This window comes from Brienomyrus brachyistius, chromosome 8 (assembly GCF_023856365.1).
Source record: "Brienomyrus brachyistius isolate T26 chromosome 8, BBRACH_0.4, whole genome shotgun sequence".
Lineage (NCBI taxonomy): Eukaryota > Metazoa > Chordata > Actinopteri > Osteoglossiformes > Mormyridae > Brienomyrus > Brienomyrus brachyistius.
Window position 1 is genome coordinate 8090210 of NC_064540.1, and position 6000 is coordinate 8096209.

The 6000-nt window shown below is 40.0% G+C and overlaps 1 pseudogene; it reads left to right on the plus strand.

Moving 5' to 3' along the window:
• The window catches only part of LOC125747754 (uncharacterized), a 55445-nt pseudogene extending 49850 nt beyond the window's left edge, over positions 1–5595 (plus strand).
• Positions 5596–6000: the final 405 nt, after the last annotated feature.

Here is a 6000-nt window from a genome sequence, read left to right on the forward strand (position 1 = left end):
AGCGTACTGAGGAGCTCGAGGAGGCCAAGTAACTACACTGATTCTACATCTTGACTTAACATAAATTAATGTCAAAATAATTCAACCAAAACTAAAATTTCACTCTCCGCAGGAAAAAGCTTGCTCAGCGTCTGCAGGATGCAGAGGAATCTATTGAGGCCGTCAATGCCAAATGTGCTTCTCTGGAGAAGACCAAACAGAGACTGCAGGGTGAGGTGGAAGATCTAATGATCGATGTAGAACGAGCAAATGCATTAGCTGCCAATCTAGACAAGAAGCAAAGAAACTTTGATAAGGTAAGGACATTTAATTTATATTATTAAAAGTTCTATCAAAGTAAAACCTCTATTTCTCTTTCTGTAGTACACCAGATACCTCATACAGAACCTCGTAATAAAGTAGTTGGTAGAAACCATCATTTTAATATTATTTAATATTATTAACTTAGCGTCTTCACATCACAGTCTCACTTCCTGCAATCTTAAAGTTTCTTAAAAGCATCATCTCACGTCTCAGGTATTCTCACTGTCTTGTATGTTTCATGTTTCCAGGTCCTGGCTGAATGGAAACAGAAGTATGAGGAAAGTCAGGCAGAGCTGGAAGGGGCTCTGAAAGAGGCCCGTTCTCTCAGCACTGAACTGTTCAAGATGAAGAACTCCTATGAGGAAACTCTGGACCAGCTGGAGACCATGAAGAGAGAGAACAAGAACCTGCAGCGTATGTTCAGTCACTTTTTTATGAATAATGTAAAACTTAAATATCCTGCACGTATGAAATTCGACGGCCATCCAGTTCTAGCATCCAGCTTATTTATCCATCCTTTACACATCAATTGATCTCTTTGAACTTAGCAGCTTTGTAAATTCTGATCATGAAGCAAATCTCTTCAAAATACATCAAAGATTATATGTGTTAAGTAATGCATGGGAAATTGGTGTAAACTGTACACTTCAAACACATCCTTTGACTTGTTTTATGTTTATTTATAGAGGAGATCTCAGACCTGACTGAACAAATTGGTGAGAGTGGAAAGACCATCCATGAGCTGGAGAAGGCCAAGAAGACAGTGGAGGCAGAAAAGTCAGAAATCCAGACTGCTCTAGAGGAAGCCGAGGTAAACACACCTCCAGAAACTAATATGAATTTCCATCCAAACTTTTTAAATCATCGTTTCCCGACCTTAATTCTAAACTAGCATACTATATATGCTAGTTTTTACTACAAAACTGCCGATCAAATTAATACCTAGATTTTTTAAATCATAGACATTGATTAAAACTAGATGGCAGCACAGTGGTTACCACTGCTGCCTCACAGCAAGAAGGTCCTGGGCTTGGTCCTGGGTCCTTTCTGTTCACAGGTTCTCCCTGTTCGTGTGGGTTTTGGCCGGTGGCTCCGGTTTCCATGCGACAGTAATGGTTTTCTTTTCAACAATGCTCATTTGTGCAGATACAGTCACCTTCAGTCACAAGAGCTTTAGAGCAGAGATGTTGCAGGAGAGCTTGCTTAAAAATGAGACACAGACGCCATTTTGAAGCAAGTGATTTAGTTGTCGGCACTGCCTTGTCTGATGACTCAAAGCACCACCAACTTATTTGATGGACTCTATTGGTAAAAAATTTATATGGCTATATAGTTCATTTTCAACTCCTAAATATATCAGAGACTTGAAATATTCCCATATCTTTTAGCCTAAAATGACATGAAAGACACGGTTAAGCGATGGGGTTAACTTTAGTTTTCAGTGATTGTTCTGACACAGTAATAGTAGAAAGTAAATTAAGTAAAATAATTTAAGTCAATGTGATGACGAAGACAGCCTTCTTCGAGAGGCTAAATGGCATATATCTATGGCTCACCTCACATAATTGGGTGAGTCCATCAAAAGTGAGGAGTTATTTGCATTGTAGTCGTGGTGTTACAATATTTATGCTTTGTAGTACTGACAGACAACTGTCCCATTTAGTTTTAATATACAATGCTTTGATACAAATGATATTGTCACTCTTTATTTGGACCCTCAAACTCTATGTGCCATCTTCCTTCCACCATATTGGCGAGTGATTGATTACCAGAATTTTAAATGATTTTTTAAATAATCAAGTAATCAATTTTAATCAAGTAATTGTCTTTATAAAACGTTCTTGACAACCTTCTAAATATTATGATTTATATTCTCTGTGTTGTTTTGTTCACAGGCCACCCTGGAGCATGAGGAATCCAAAATCCTACGAGTGCAACTAGAGCTCAACCAAGTCAAGGGTGAAATTGACAGAAAGCTGGCAGAGAAAGATGAGGAGATGGAGCAGATCAAGAGGAACAGCCAGAGGATCATTGATTCCATGCAAAGCACTTTGGATGCAGAAGTCAGGAGCAGAAATGATGCCCTGAGGGTCAAGAAGAAGATGGAGGGAGACCTCAATGAAATGGAGATTCAGCTCAGCCATGCCAACCGTCAGGCTGCTGAGGCCCAGAAACAACTGAGAAATGTCCAGGGACAGCTTAAGGTATGTATACAGTTATCTTGACAATAAAATGGAAGAGTGTATCTCTGAATAAGAAGATAATGGAAGATGTGTTTTCCAACAGGATGCCCAACTGCACCTTGATGAAGCCATAAGGGGACAGGAGGACATGAAGGAGCAGGTTGCCATGGTGGAGCGCAGGAACACTCTGATGCTGGCTGAGATTGAGGAGCTGAGAGCTGCTCTGGAGCAGACAGAGAGAGGCCGCAAAGTGGCCGAGCAGGAGCTGGTCGATGCCAGTGAGCGTGTTGGACTGCTGCACTCCCAGGTATGTTTAAAACATCAAACGTTATGTATGATCTCCCTGGAGACATTGTTCCAGTTATTTGCATTTGTATTAATATAAAAAATATATCAATGTCTTTCAGAACACCAGCCTGATTAACACCAAGAAGAAGCTTGAAACTGACCTTGTTCAGGTCCAGGGTGAGGTGGACGATGCCATTCAGGAGGCCAGAAATGCAGAGGAGAAGGCCAAGAAGGCCATTACTGATGTGAGTCGTGTATTAAAACAAAAATTACTTTAAGATTGTAAAACAGTAGAATACCCAGAACCAACATCATTTGAATAAACAACAATTACGAATGAACCTTTCAGGCAGCCATGATGGCAGAGGAGCTGAAGAAGGAGCAGGACACCAGTGCCCACCTGGAGAGGATGAAGAAGAACCTCGAGGTCACAGTGAAGGACCTGCAGCACCGTCTGGATGAGGCTGAGAGCCTGGCCATGAAGGGTGGAAAGAAACAGCTCCAGAAACTGGAAGCCAGGGTAAATTACTTTCACTGTTTACTGAACATTTGCAGTTTTGTTTTTGCTTTTTGGTAAATTAGACCATCAAACAAACTCTATGTTAGTATCTATGCTGTAATGAAAAGATGTGTTGCAAGGAGCAAGGGTGAGATAAATTGGACCTGGTTTTGTCCAAAAAAAACTTGAGCGATAGCAAAAGCAGTAATTTATGCATTTTTAATTCATTTAAGGTGCGTGAGCTGGAAGGGGAAGTTGAAGCTGAACAGAGACGTGGAGCCGAAGCTATTAAAGGTGTCCGTAAATACGAGAGGAGGGTCAAGGAGCTTACCTACCAGGTAGATTTTAGCCAAACTTATAGAAAAAAACTGTACTGAAAACCATACATAGAAATACATTAAAAAAATCAGTAAAATACTCAATTTGAACTGCCCACACCTGAAAAAACATACTTGCACAATTGATTTCTTCTATCAAGGACTATTTAGACCTTAGTCCAGCATACGATCAGGAAAAAAAAAAAAGGGTATGAATTTGTTCCTTTGTTTGTCACTAATGATGTATAATCAAAGGTAAATGTACCTTTTAAGATACAGAAATGGACTAGGAACATTTTTGTACCATTGGGGTACATTAATGTTGTGTGTTCCTTTGACGATGTTCCTCAGAGTCCATTTCTGTACCTTGAGTTAGGTTAAAAAGGTACATTTACCTACAGTAGGGTATAATTGGCAGACCCTTGAGGGTAAACCCCCAGTGACAAACAAAGGTAATTGGTACTCATTGTTTTCTCACAGCGTAGAGACATATGTGCAAAAGACAGTGTAGAGAAAATATTACCTCAGAGTAGCTTACTGGGTACTGCTGTAGCCTTACACCAACAAAGCTCTAAGTTGCTCTAACTGGAAAATACTAAGCATTTATATCAGTTATTAATCTTTTTCCTCTGAATTAGCACAGATTACACTGAAAACTTTCATTTCTCACAGACTGAGGAAGACAAGAAGAACGTGACCAGACTGCAGGATCTGGTGGACAAGCTCCAGATGAAAGTGAAGTCCTACAAGAGACAGGCTGAAGAAGCTGTAAGTCAACATCTTAGTGCTGTTAGAACATAAGGTTAAAAAGCTAATTATGAGAATTTTGTATGACTTTGAACTGCTTTCACGGCAGTCAGTTAATTGATCAGAATTTCACGTTATTTTAAAGTACTCAATCTATATTTTCAAAGTTGTTTGTATGTCTTTTCGTATTGTTACATGACAACACTGACACTAACTTGAATAAAGAGAAAAATCCTTGTTCATTTAAAACTTTTGCCACAATTCCATTAAAATCATATACTTTGGAAGACAGTTCACAATCACCTTTCTCCTCATCCACAGGAAGAGCAGGCCAACACTCACCTGTCCAGGTTCAGGAAGGTGCAGCATGAGATGGAGGAAGCCCAGGAGCGTGCCGACATCGCTGAGTCTCAGGTCAACAAGTTGAGAGCCAAGAGCCGTGAAGCTGGAAAGGTATAACCATGTTAAAATTTCATTCACTTAGTAAGGCAGCCTTCAACACTGATATAGCCTTCTCAGTCTGGTGATGATGCCACTTTCAAATAGTAGTGGGTCTTTTGTACTTAGAGTTTTTTCTTGAGAATATAACAAATATAACATTAAACATTAATTCACTAAAAAAAAATTTATTAGTATGTCAATATGCGATAATGTTATGTTTTTTCAGTAAGATGTGATTTGGCCAAATTCTGAAGAACGGATGATGTGCAACATCATATTCATAACCATAAGGAGTTATGGGTTTATTTACTATGAATGAGTCCCTTGTGTCACACCCCAATCGTGCTGCTCCTCCCGTGTGCCACGCCCCCTCATTTACCTCATGCGGAATCCCCCTGTCATCAGCTGTTTCGTGTTGGTTTATTAGTCCTGTGCATTTAAGTCCGCGTTCCAGTATGTTTCCCTAGTCTTGTCACTGACGTCTCAGCCTGGCTGATGTTATTCTGTGCTCCTGTCTGTCATCCCTCCAATAAAGCCCAGTTTACCCCTTTATTCCCAGACTCCCATGCTTCCCTTCCCGTCATGCTCACCCGCCTTGTGACACCTTTAATGTACAGTGACTTATATTACATATACTCTCTATAATGCGCTTGTCTGCATATGTATGTTTCTTCCTCTTTTTTTAGACTAAGGAGGCTGAATGAGGAATTGAAAGGCAGAATCCAATCTCAGCGGGTGTGACAAGCAATCATACAATATGAATTTCTTGTGAAGCACCTTTATAGAAGTTAGAAAATAAAACTAGTCATGTCATAAAGATTGTGTCGTATTCGTTTTTGTCACAAATGTTGTTCTTAACTACTATGACATATAACACCAGCAGTAAATAATCCAAACCTCTTCATCTTACCTCTCTCTCCAGATCTCTGGTTAAATTACATTAAATGCTGTTACTTGTGCCTCTCCGACAGGATCCATTATTACAACAGCATACAGAAACATTCATTTATTCATTCATTCATCCATCCATCCATCCTGTCATCATTTATCCAGCACTGGGGCACAAGTGACCTACCACAGGGCACAAGGCCAGTGCGATCCTGGGAGGGGATACCAGCCTATCATAGGGCACTTAAGCAGTACACTGACTCTATATTGACTCCAATGTATTCTTGTATTGTCCAAGTCCATAATGTCAAAGTACCACTGCATGACACAGGTT